This window comes from Habropoda laboriosa, unplaced genomic scaffold (genome assembly GCF_001263275.1).
Source record: "Habropoda laboriosa isolate 0110345459 unplaced genomic scaffold, ASM126327v1 scaffold39, whole genome shotgun sequence".
Taxonomy (NCBI): Eukaryota; Metazoa; Arthropoda; class Insecta; order Hymenoptera; family Apidae; genus Habropoda; species Habropoda laboriosa.
In genome coordinates, this window is record NW_017100138.1 from 34,267 (window position 1) to 48,866 (window position 14,600).

Below are 14,600 nucleotides of genomic sequence, written 5' to 3' on the forward strand. Positions count from 1 at the left end.
AGCTTACTGAAAAAAAAAACATTTAACATTAATTTTCAACTCTTTATCTTGACCAGGGAGATAGTTACAGGGAAAATTTGGATGATCAATTTTTGCACTATTTTTTCTGTTTGGTGGTGTGCAAAAATGTTGAAAAAAATCTGGAGTATTACATACATGAAGATATATGTTAGAGAATTTTTTCCGATTCAAATATTACAAAGATTAATTTTCCCACTGTTAATTATTCCTACCCTTACGATGGTATTGGTTGTACGATCATTATGTTATGCTTTTTTTATTTTATTCGGCAATTGTTAAAAGATTTTTGAAGATTTTGTTTATTCTTTGAACATGTTAATTTTTTAAATTCAATAGAACGGATAAGTGAAAAAATATTATATATTATCCAATTGACGTTTTGTCATACAAAAACGTTTGATGTTACTGCCATATTATTACGTCTTTTTATGACAGAAAAGTAGATATTATGATAATAAACTTTTTGTCGTCACCTTTCGCTGCAAGAAAATGTACGTATGACGTGAATGTTATACACACGTGGTGTGTCTGGAAAGTAACAAGAAAGCAATTATTGCATCCCCCATGGTTTTTCTTGGGAGGAATGCGAGGTGAAGTTACTTACGATGAGGTGTCAGGCAGAGTAAAGTTGTCCAATATGAGACTTCAGCTTGTCTCTGTTACAGAACTCTTGAATGTAGTAACGATGCTGTTTCGTTTCGTAATTAGCCGTGTTAATTATCAAATTAAATACCAATTAAACGTCTTAAGCACGCAGATTTGTAAAATACGTTGCAAAAAGTTTTTGAACTGGTTCGATTATATTACAAATACCTCCAATATAGTAAGTGTATAATCATTTTCATAAATACTGTTATACAGGGTGTTCCGTAACTCTTCGAAAATCGGGAAATGGGGGGGTTGCTGGGGTGACTCTGAACAACTTTTTTCCTTTTCCAAAATGTTGTTTGAAGCTTCGTTTTTGAATTATTACCGAAAAACATTGGCCAATCAGAGCGCGCATAGAGCCCGCGCCCAGGGACGAGCGAACAGAGGACTCGGCCGCGCGCGATCGAACAAATGCGTACGCGAGACTTCTCGGTTATCGATCGCTGTCAAATAAATTTGACTTTGTATAAAGTGCATGGAATGGAGTTTAAAGTTTACTAATTGTGTATCATTAAATAATGAAGATTTAACCTCGAAGCTACGTAATAGTTATCATGTTGTTTCCAAATATGAGACCCTTGTAAGTTCCTATTACAAGAAGGGTCTCATATTAGGTACCCAATTTTGTTTTAGCGTAATAAAGTGTTACAAGAAATAGATTTTACATGCCCAATGTGTGAAAAGTCAGAAAATATAAGTTTCAGAAACAAACAAATTAGATCTCATATTAGAAACCCATTTTTTATATCTGTGCATTTGTATAATGTTTGTTTTTATTTTATTACGAAAGAACCGAATTTTTTTCGCTGTATTTTCCACTACAGTACAAAAGAATTACATATCTTACATTTAAAACGTGTATCGAATTTTAATAAAAGTGTTCTTAGTCGAGAGTTGTGATTTTTTAAAGAAATGAGACTCGTATTAGGCAATTTTACTCTATAATATGGTGAAACATTTTTTTAGTCGCGTTTGATCCTTCCCAGTTTTGAAACGTTCCTTACTGTGATATCCAAGAGCAAATCGAAGATCAAATGAATGATTATCGTCTTGTTTGACTTTCGAGGAATCATTCATAAGGAATTCGTACCACAAGGCCAAACAGTTTTATCTGAAAATTATTGATGGTTTGAGGAAGAGAGTTATGTCGTCAATTCGTGGATCCTTCATGACGATGACTCACCGAGTCACAGTTCACTAGTTTTTGGTTAAAAAACAAATCCCAGTCTTTCGACGTCCACCCTGTAGCTCAGACTTAGCGGCGTGTGACTTTTTTTTCTTCCCCAAATTGAAGAAACATTTGAAAGGACACCATTTCGGGACATTGGCCAACGTCCATAAAAGGCAAAAGTGTAACTATCGTTTTAGACATACGATCGAACAGTCGCGAGGTGCGTGATCGGGTAGTCCGTGGTACAATAGCCTGAGACAGAGTTGTTACAGTTTTGTTAAAACATAAGTAACAAAGGACTCAGTGCCACGAGTGGCTTTAAAAATATATATTTGGGACAGAGTTCGTTACCAGTTTGTTGAAACATAAGTGACGAAAGACTCAGTGCAACGTATAGAACACAAATAGATTTTGAATAGATTTAAGAACATATATTTTATTCTCAGTTATTCTATTCTCTTTTGCTTTCCATAATTTCTTGTGTATATTTTCAATTTATATATATATATGTCTGTATCAATTCTCTTATTAATTAAGTATTTTATGTCAAAAGTCTTGTTAACCGTTTACTCTTCTCCAGTGGAAAGGCCAGTACAGTAAATTCTCTACAAGAGTCAGTAAATTTGGATTCTACAAGTGACAGTATAGATGGTCCTACGCCTAGGTCTGCATCATTGCTGCGCCCATGTTATCTCGCTCGCAGTCAGTCAAGCGTGTAACGCTACACCAGTCGGTTTCCTTTACGAGATTTCACGGCTCCACATATCATAATAGAAAAATATAATTTCTTTAATTTTATTCTTTTTCATCTGAAATTTTTTTTAACATGTTGGTGAGATTTTTCTGATGAAAATGACATCAAACACGAGCCACAAGAAAATACATTTTAAGCATAGGATTATAGTATTATGCTTTATAATTTTTTTTTTTCAATTGAAAATAATGTCTAGCTAGCTATGACGTTCAAAATTTTTAGTTGACAACATTTATTTTATTTTAATTATTCTAAACATTTGAGGCACTCCAGTCACTGATGACCACCATGGCCATATCGAGGAAACAATCTAATGTTAATACTTATTGAGTGATTAATTTAATTTCCCGTCGAATGTAAAGGAAGAACCACCGCTTGGTTGCCAATTGTTTATCATATAGAGTCGGCCTGCCTCCACGTAAAAAAAAAATGTAGGGTCCATTCCACAAATGTCAGTAAAATGTAGGGGCGATAGCAGCAGAAAAGCTGCTAAACAATTAGAATTAAATGTAACGATAGAAATTATTGCAATAATGCGTAATGCAATTGAAGAATTGAAAGAATCAAAAGAAAAAACGCGAATTCATATCTTTCTCGATTCTAGAATATAAGAAAATTTGAATAAAATACGCGACGAGAATTGGGGAGAAGCATAAGTTAAACGCGTAAAAATATTCAATAATAAACGAACTAGGGATGAAGCTATTATTTCAATACGCGATGCACCGACTCCAGTATTTACTAAAATTCAAAAATTCTCGTATAAATTCCGAAAATAGATTATTAATTACGGTAAACTACTGAGACGGTTTAATTAAGGGTGGGCATGGTCCTGCTTTAGTTTGAAATGATTTATAAACACATAATTAACAGAGGAAAAACCGTGAAACGGCAAAACGTCAACATTCTAATTGTTATAACATGTAAACAGAACTTTAAATTTAGTGTAAACAGAAAAAATATATAATACAATTTATTTCACGGTATTGCAACAAATAAACGTTGAATCAATATTTAATTCGTATAAAAACAATTATTTAACGTAATAATTTTACCTTCACCATGGCTATTTTTAATCTACGACCACAGGTCAACCTGATTTCTAATCCTTACGAACTTTAAATTCAGTCTAAACTGAGAAAATATATAATACAATTTATTTCACGGTATTGCAACAAACAAACGTTGAATAGATTCTTAATTCGTATAGAAACATTTATTTAAAATAATAATTTCACCTTCACTATGGCTATTTTAAATTTACGACCAAGGGTCAACCTGATTTTTAATCCTCCGAACTTGATTTCACAACGAGAAAGTAATAAGATCGTTGAAACGTACTTATTTGTCAAAGAAACTTGCAAAAATGTATAAATAATAATATGTAATGTTTTAACAAATTTTTGGAAGTATAAATTAATAATAAAATTGTGAAAATTAATAAATTATACGTTATTATAACATTAATAGAATTATGACTAAACCGAAGTTCGAAGTCGAGTATTTAAAGTCTGATATTACGTGCCTAGCGAGTGCCGGTAATTGTTAAAATTTGTTTAATAATTAGTAATAGAAATTCTAATTGATTCTAATGTATACAAGTGTTACAAGAAGGCTGAGTGTGTACAGGGTGGACATAGACTAGCTAGTAGCCCCCGACCACTCTATTCACATCTCAGAACCTTCAGGTCAAAATACGCCGCGAAGTGTCTAGGGCCCAGTATAAAGGGTAAATGATTTCGCGGGACATCGGCGGGTCCTTATATACCTGCGGTACCCTCTCCCCAAAGTCATTAGCAAAATCGTCGGTTAGGTCAGGCGGGAAATTTTCGCGGGAGATTTTCGCGGGAGATTTCCGTTATCGTAACACGGTATAATTTATCAGTTTTCACAATTTCGTTATAAATTTATACTTCCGACAATTTGTTATAACATTGCATATAACAATTTATACGTTTTTACAATATTCTTCAATGGAAACATAGGTTTTAGCGTTCTCGTTACTTACTCGTGGTTAAATTAATTTCGTAGGGATTAAAAATCAGGTTGACCTGTGGTCGTAGATTAAAAATAACCATAGTACAGCTAAATTTATCGTGTTAAATAATTCTTCTTACACGAATGAAAAATGTATTCAACGTTTGCTTGTTACAATACCATGAAATAAATGTTTCAACGATCTTATTACTTTCTCGTTGTGAAATCAAGTTCGGAGGATTAAAAATCAGGTTGACCCTTGGTCGTAAATTTAAAATAGCCATAGTGAAGGTGAAATTATTATTTTAAATAAATGTTTCTATACGAATTAAGAATCTATTCAACGTTTGTTTGTTGCAATACCGTGAAATAAATTGTATTATATATTTTCTCAGTTTAGACTGAATTTAAAGTTCGTAAGGATTAGAAATCAGGTTGACCTGTGGTCGTAGATTAAAAATAGCCATAGTGAAGGTAAAATTATTACGTTAAATAATTGTTTTTATACGAATTAAATATTGATTCAACGTTTATTTGTTGCAATACCGTGAAATAAATTGTATTATATATTTTTTCTGTTTACACTAAATTTAAAGTTCTGTTTACATGTTATAACAATTAGAATGTAGACGTTTTGCCGTTTCACGGTTTTTCCTCTGTTAATTATGTGTTTATAAATCATTTCAAACTAAAGCAGCACCATGCCCACCCTTAATTAAACCGTCTCAGTAGTTTACCGTAATTAATAATCTATTTTCGGAATTTATACGAGAATTTTTGAATTTTAGTAAATACTAGAGTCAGTGTCCACCCTGTACACACTCAGCCTTCTTGTAACACTTGTATACATTAGAATCAATTAGAATTTCAATACAATAGACTGAATAACAATTCATTTTAACTAATACCTATTAGAAATTTTCCTTTTAAAACAAATATAAATCATTTTACCAATTACTGGTACTTGCTAGACATTTAATATCAGACTTTAAATATTCTCCTTTCGGTTCTTTTAAATACAATCAAATAATTTCTTCAATTATCGATACTGACTTGGAATACTCCGCTTCGAATAAAATATTTCGAAATTATTTTGAAGGTTTAGGGAAATAAACATTTGAATTTTAGTCATCGTTGTTCTTCAGACTTGTCGAATAGGATATTGAAATTACTTTGAGAGGTTGCTTTTTCGTAATAGCAATTGAAATTAATTTGAAATTTTTCTTTCAGTATCCTTGTGGAACTTGTAACGAATGCTGCTCCTAATTCTTAACACTTGCTGTAAAATTATTAGTTTTTGCATTTTAACAAAGTGAATTAATATTCCTAATTCTTATAAAATTATTAATAAACGTGAAATATTCTTGTAACGGTAATCTTATGAGAAATACTCGTATAATTAATTCTGAAATTTTTGCTTACATGTTATAACAATTGTAACGTTTACGTTTTGCTGTTTCGCAGTGTTTTCTCTGTGAATTCTATGTTTCGAATTTATTTCAAGCTAAAGTAACGTCTGTGTACTGCAGTTCAACCTAATTTACTTAAATTCGAATTACGATACAGTATATTTACAATTCTACCTGAATTTTCGAAATTATAAACATCACCAGTAAACTTCCATTGCATGTAAACAATATTCTCCACTAATCGGTAATTATAAAGTAATTATAAAGCAATTATAAAGTAATTACCGAAAAATATACACTTACATTCTCATGTTGGATCATTTACCTCTCTTCTTCTCGTCTGTTCACACATTCTCTCTAACTCTCCCAATTTCGTTATTCAATCGTTCCTATTTACCCTCATTTTCAAATTTCACACATTATTCGCTATTATCCTCCCTTAACAAACCAACAAATCCCAGCACAATTAAAACAAAAATAATACCCTACCAGCTTTTAAAACAAATATAAATCATTTTACCAATTACTGGTACTTGCTAGACATTTAATATCAGACTTTAAATATTCTCCTTTCGGTTCTTTTAAATACAATCAAATAATTTCTTCAATTGTCGATACTGACTTGGAATACTCCGCTTCGAATAAAATATTTCGAAATTATTTTGAAGGTTTAGGGAAATAAACATTTGAATTTTAGTCATCGTTGTTCTTCAGACTTGTCGAATAGGTTGCTTTTTCGTTACAGCATAACAATCAATATGTACTTTTCTTCCAGCAATTGAAATTAATTTGAAATTTTTCATATATTTTCTCTGATATTGAATTTATTTTATGACTTGCTATTTCGTTTACTAATAATTTACCATCCAAGGAATTTGCATGAATTGCAAGTTAAGTAGTTAGTTGATTTATTATTGTATATTGTGAGCTGATTTGAAACGAGTACACTATGCCCACCCTAAATTAAACCGTCTCAGTAGTTTACCGTAATTAATAATCTATTTTCGGAATTTATACGAAAATTTTTGAATTTTAGTAAATACTAGAGTCAGTGCATCGCGTATTGTTCATCCCTAGTTCGTTTATTATTGAATATTTTTACGCATTTAACTTATGCTTTTCCCCAATTCTCGTCGCGTATTTTATTCAAATTTTCTTATATTTTAGAACCGAAAAAGATACGAATTCGCGTTTTTTCTTTTGATTCTTTCAATTTTTCACTCGCGTTTTACGAAAGTTTAGTTCAATAATAATATTGAAAATAATATAAATTCGCGGTTTCTCCCTTTCTGAATAAAATTGAAATAAATTTCGTTTCGAAGTACTTTTCGCGTCGTCCATTCCACAGTGACTCACACTTTGTGAGTTTGTGAGTCTTGCAAAATCGATCGGAACTAGGAGGAAGGAAGGAAGGATGACAATTTGAGTGGAAGGAAGGAGAAAATGCAGTCAAATCCACATTGCAGAGCTCAGCTGTTTAATCAGCGAACAGTGAGTTACAAAAATGGGTTTTTTTCTGGTGATTTGGTTTAGTAGTTAGTTGTGTTGTGTATTGCCAGCTCAAATATAAGCTGGCTGCCCCAAATTAAACCGTCTCAGAAGTGTTTCGCAATTAAAAATCGGTTTTCGGAATATATACGAGAATTTTGGCCGCCTGACAGCAACCTGTAAATCTGGCGTGACAGTGAACGTGTTAATAAGTAAATGTTGTTCAAATTATGTCGTCTTTTATGTCATTTTCATCAGAAAAATCTCATAAATATGTTAAGAAAAATTTCCGGATAAAAAAACGTAAAATTAAAAAAGTTGATATTTAAATCACTTGGTTGCCTGGACTCACGTTTCATGCTTATCTTTTATTCGCAGTCCTTGTCTACGTTCGGCAAACTACAATGGCGGGCGCGAGGCTCGAACACGTAGTCCCTGACTCTACGAGTGTCAGGTTTAGCTTCCTTGCGGTCTGACACTTGTGGAGAATATAGTGTACACTGAAATTAAAGTATAAGTATAGGGGAATGGAAAGAGAAATATTCAAAGTCCATACTCGACCACTTACATTTCAATATAACATATAGAAATATTGACACGTATATTGGTGAGTTATGTAAATTTTATTTTTGCGCATTTTACTTCCAAACAATGTTGTTCTGCTATGTGAGGGAAATATTTAATGCATAGTCATTGTGGGGTTTTCCCAAAAATTATTTCAGTCTCAAATTCCGATTGGACTGTACATCGTGATTGCCGGCGAAGTATCCATCGAATGAATGTGAAATAATTGTAAATTCTCCACCTTTAAAATTTTGACATATACATATATTTTTGTAATAGTTATTTTCCGTTTTTGTACATACACACATTTGATTGTAACAATATCTATACTGCTCATATTTTGGACATAATTTAAATTCAATTATTAATATCCATTTATAATTATTGGCCTCCAAAACCTTTAACGACTGCGATACCAAGGGCCCGTACGGGTCTAGACAATCACGAATCCAACTTTTTAGAATCTTGTATAGATTTAAATTAAATATACATTTCACAAAACGGTAGTTTAAATAAAAATGTTTAATTTCAACGGAGTTATCTCTTTTTCTCTAAAAATGAACATCTTAAAACAGCGAGAACTTTCTAGATAACCTAATATGAATCTGTAATTCTACATCATCAGATTTCGCTTATATGTATGCATAAGTTCTGTTTCATTAACATTGCTAATTCAATGCCATCCGATATGTGTGATACAATTGCATAACTGTCTGCTTTACAATGTCAAACACAAGATACTGTATCGTACGATGATAAGAATTATGTTACCAACGATGCATCCTGATTCATCTACAGTTTCAATGAAATTTATCATTTGCTTACTATACAACACAAAACAGTGTAATTATCTAATTACAAATCTACTTTGATGCTTGTTCAATCGTCTATTTTATCAGAAATTATCTACTTTGCATACACAATTTCAATGTTATCACCATGCAATGCATCTGTTGAAAGAAATTTTGCCTAAGAGTTGCAATAAAGAACATATATCGTGCTGTCCATACCTTATCGCAAAAACTTCTCAAAGAGTACACGTTTGTACAGTACTGTATTTAATCTAATCGGCATTTGAATATGTGTATTATGTAAATATTCAGATCGTTCTCATCTTTAATTTATAAATATTTTTCAATAAACATCTATATTGTAATCAATTACGCTGAATAAACAGATAATTAGTTGGTTTAAAAAGAGATAGGCTATTATCTAGAAGATTCAATATATATACATATTGATTCTTTTGATAATTTTCTCATTGATTATGTATTAACTTTTCAATTATTGATCAGAATTAACGCTTCTTATTAATAAGTAATAAGTATTTATAATCTTTGTAACATGTAAGTAGAATTTCAAATTTAGTGTAAATAGAGAAAGTGTATAATTTATTTCGTGGTGTTATAACAAACTTTGAATAAATTTTTGATTCGCATAAAAAGAATTATTTAACGTAATAATTTTAGCTTTACTATGATTATTCTTGATATATGATCACAGGTCAACCTGATTTTTAATCATTATGAACTTTAAATTTAGTGTAAATAGAAAACATGTACAATATAATTTATTTTGTGGTATTATAACAAACAAACGTCAATAAATTTTTGATACGTACAAAAGGAATTATTTAACACGATAATTTTAGCTTCACTGTGGCTGTTTTTAATCTTTGACCACAGGTCAATCTGAGTTTTAATTCTTACGAACTTAGTAGATATCATCACGATAAAATAATAAGATCGTTGAAACGTAGTTATTTATTGAAGAAAGTTGCAAACGCATGTAAATGATAACATGTAGTGTTGCAACGAATTCTTGGAAGTATAAATTTATAATAAAATTGTGAAAATTAATAAATTATACCGTGTTACAATATTATAATACAAGAATGGAAATTTTCCGCGAAAAGGCAATTTACACGCATACTCAAGGCATACTCACGTCTTTGATCATGACTTTGAGGAGGGAGTACCGACACTATACATATAAGAACCCCGTTGACTTTCCGCGAAATTTTTGTTAAAGTTTATTTCCAAATTTTATATTTTATGCTATTGTTATCAATTAATAATGTAGGATGAAAATGAGTGTGAGAAAGAGAGAGAGAGAGAGTGTCAACAAATAGTACCTGGCACGTAAGTCCCGGTTCCTACAAGACGGTCTCCGGTTAGCATACCTGTCCGTACTTGTGTTTATTGTCGTCTGTTTCTTAGCTTCCGTCGCGCCAATCACAATTAACGTGGTAACTGATTCGTTCGGCCCTGGTATCGAAAGAGGTATAAGAGTACGTGCGGAAAAAGTCTTAAGCCAATATGTATTGAGTATTTACCCACACTCCTAGACGCTCCTTTTCACTTTGCAGGTTTTTTGAAAATTTTTCTACACGTATATGCATATGCATGGTTTTTATACCTATTACCCACCTTCAGACGTCTCTTACATTGTTTTAGAGCATAAGGAGGACTTACTCCAGGCGGCTCTACAAAATTTTCAGGTTGAAGGAATAACTAAAAAAGAAAAAGTCTTAAGTCAGTATAGCTATATAATAACTATTAACAATAACTATTTCGGTTTTTGCTTCCTTTTTTCAGCGCGTTTATTTGATACCTCCATTAAATTTTTGCTAAATGTCCCAATTAATATTAACCACACAAAAATATCGAGGATGATAAAAATTCGCGGTTTTGAGTCCTAAATAAAATTCAATGAATTAAAATAAAATTGAAAGAAATTACCGACCAACAATATGTGTTTCTTAAGTTAAGGTCTCCATCTTTTGTGGATGTTGTTTCGTCTGTGAACATAACTGTTTCAAAGAAAACCATCATTTTGACGATGAGCTCATTCACAAAATTCTAAACGGCGATGATAACCGTTTGATAAGTGATATGGGTGCAATTTGTGTCTATGCAGTACACGTGACAGCTTATAGATGGATTTACTATGATTGCGGTCAAGTATTACGAGACGGTTGATTTCTACGAGGAAATCTCTCTGCATACAATCGTTTTGCGTGCACTGCTCTCTTTCCAGCTTCGAAGTACACTGATACCACGTCTATCCTCTCTTCTTGTGTGTATTTCATTGTAGAGCGATAACGTAGATTAACTATACTCTGTTCAATTTAAGAATAACCTCGCTCTCGGACCGATTTTCGTCCGTTCTGCGCATAGACAGAGAGTGTAGCAGAGGGTAAGACGGAGAAAAACGTAGGCGGTTAAGTGGGGGTTTGGACGTTCTAGTGGTTCTAGCCCTGCCTTAGGCACGTTCCATGCGCGAAACGAGGTTTTTCTTAAATTAAACAGAGTATACATAAAGCGGCCTGATGTCTACAAAAACTAAACGTCTCAATAATTCATAACAGTGATCGAATACGTTTTTTTTTTACGCTCACGTTGATAAATAAAGTTAACATCTTAGCAAGACAGTAATGGTGTCTTAGAATTATTTAAATTGAAATATCTCCTAAACTATTAACTTTCGGACATAAATAGGCTAATACTTTTTTTATAGAGAATGTCGAGCTGCATCGATTGATGTATTAAAAATACATAGTTCCATTTAAAAGAACAAAGTTGAGCTTCATGTAGATTTTACACGTCCACTCATGAAAAAACTAATAACACCAGAATATGCCCCCTTCGACACCATTCAACTTTCATCTGAAACATTTTTCACTATGAATAGCGAGAAAATCAAGATGTCAGAATCAGGTGAGACGCCTTGTATACAAAGCCTATTGTTGCCAATACTAATGGGATATAAAATACCGAAAATACTCAAATGGTTCTGGGTAGGAAAAAAATCTATTTTACAATGTCCAGCTGTGTGCTCTGTGCCTAGTGAGATGCATGTTTTTTCGATAATTATATATTTTTATTTCATTGCTACGATTTTATAAATGTACGTCGTGGAATGCGTGCGTTTTAAGTTTAAGTAGTTCGTAAGATAAAATAAATTAATTTTAACCCTTTGATGTCCTATGTCGAGTCAGACTCGACGTAGGAATCTTTACCATGAGATATCATACAATGATAAGTTATAAATTATAAACGATAATAAACATTTTCTTTATGCATTAATATTATACTGAAACCTAATATTTTATAACTAACATTACGCTGAAATATTGAAATAAAGGCAAACTACACAGTACTGCCCGACAGTGGCCAAATAACTGCAGAATAATTTGACTATTTGGGACGCAAAGGGTTAAGATAGAAAATTGAACACTATGTGCGCGCTCTTTTACAGAGACACGCGTTTCTCATTCGCAGCTAATTAATAAAATGCCTTCTGCTTTTTCTGCTTAAAGAAATATGGGGAAATATTTTGACTTCTAAGAAATTATTATAATCAATGCCTAAATACGTCTAAGCTGTCATAGATGCAAATCGTTATACAACGAAATATTAAAGTTAGAATTGTTATAACGTGTATAATATAAAACTTATCACATCCAATATCTCCAAAATCAGAATCCTTATCAGAATCCAATATCTCTGACCATGGTGAAAAGACGACTAAGAGCTGCAGGTTTAAATGGCCGTATAGCGGGTCTTGAGGAATATGACATGACCAGCACAATCACCGGGTTTGAACCCGATAGAATTTTTGTGGGAAAAGCTCGGTCGGAATATCCGGTTGCACTGTCCAACATCGAAAAGACACCTTTGGCAACTACTACAAGAAGCATGGAAAAATTTAAAGTTAGAAATACTTGAAAAACTAATTGCCAGGATGCCCAGAATATGTCAGGCTGTCATTAGAAGTAAGGGCGGTTTTTTTTTATGAAAAGGCAATTTAAAGAAAAATATATATTTCTTCGTACAAAAAATAATATAAAATGTAAAATATTCTACTTATAAGTATTTTGACAAATAAAACTTCTTCAATTACTTTGTAAGCGTTCAATTTTTTTTAGAAATATTCTGTTTCTCTTAATTTACGTAGTGATTCCAAACTTTTGGCCGGTAGTGTATAAACGAATTGTATTTAATGCTTATAATTAAAAATTAAACTTTATTAAACATACATATCAATATTTTCGATATTTTATCTTAAAAAAATATAATCATTCATTTTACTCTTATCCTTTATTAGTTTCATATTTTTCACTATGAAGAATTATATTACACGAGAGTATAAACCCAAATTGTACGGTATAAAAGTGTTTGCTAGAATATGTAGGAAAAGAAAGTGTGATTAATCGAAGGTTATAGATTTTCTAGTTTTATTGGTATTGTATCAAGGTCGCGTATCAAATACAGCCATATTAAATGCAGAAATATCTTTGGCCGTCTTTTCTTTTACATCTTTTCTTTTACTATCTGGCACTATTTTATTGATTTACATATTTCTATTTATAATTATAATTGTTTGCATAATTTACGTTTGTTATGATAATTGTCTTCGATAAATATTACAAAAGTAAGATATAAATTGTAACGTTTACTATAAGTTTAGAAATATTCATAAATATAAAAATATTCATAATAATATGAAATATCTAAATGTTATTTGTATGAAACTAGGATCAATTTTAATTTAAAAAGAAAATATGTGTATATTATTTTTCAAACATTTTATTATACATATTTCTTAGATTGTACATATGTTGTGTATGTGCACTCTATACGTAGATATACAATATTAATTTACTTTTATAAAAATGCGAGGTAATATGGCTTCTCGTTGCATTGTAACTGTTTGTTTAATCACGAGTGTGAACAAATTTTCTTTTATTATCAAGAAACGTAAAAAAATAGTCATTTGCTTACAACTAAAAATGAGAGTCCGAGTTTCGTTGATTTGTAATTTTCTTATCAAAATCAGCTAAATTTATGATCATACTGAGACTTTCCAGACGAAATATAATACATATGAGTTGAAAAAAAATTTGTCTGTTTGACCGCTCGGCTAGAAATAAATGTAGATTAATCATTGAAAATAATGTAACTAACATACAACAGAGCAGAACGATTTGTAGCGACGTAATTGACAAATAACGAAATGCTGAAGATATCATTGGAACGATTGCTTAAGTGTGAAACTGCGCAAATGTTTTCTCAATTCAAAAAAATATCACTCGAGTGAAAACATATTTGTCAGTGACGAATAAATTACTATCGTTTCTATTTACTACTCGAGTAAGATTGAAATTATCTCCAGTTCTCGAATAATTGGTCTGCAACTGTTTTTAGAGGAACGACCATAAATAAGATGTGAATAATGTGAATGGCAAACACTTTGAACCAGAATCCAGATAAATTTATCAGAAGAACGCCCCAACTTTGACGATGACGTTTATCGGCACAGTAGTTTCATTCATTTTCATCATTTGTGGTGAACTTACATATGTATATTTTAAAACGAACGACGCGACGCGACGCGACAACTTGAAGTCAATTTCTTTTCTCTTTGTAGACAGAGTATGGTTGACACACTGTTTCACGAAATCAACATTTGCTTAAACTACGCAAATAGAAAGGTACATAGAAACGACACTGTGTGTATATCACATTTACATAAGATTGTTTAAAAAGATTCACGTTCGTGTAAA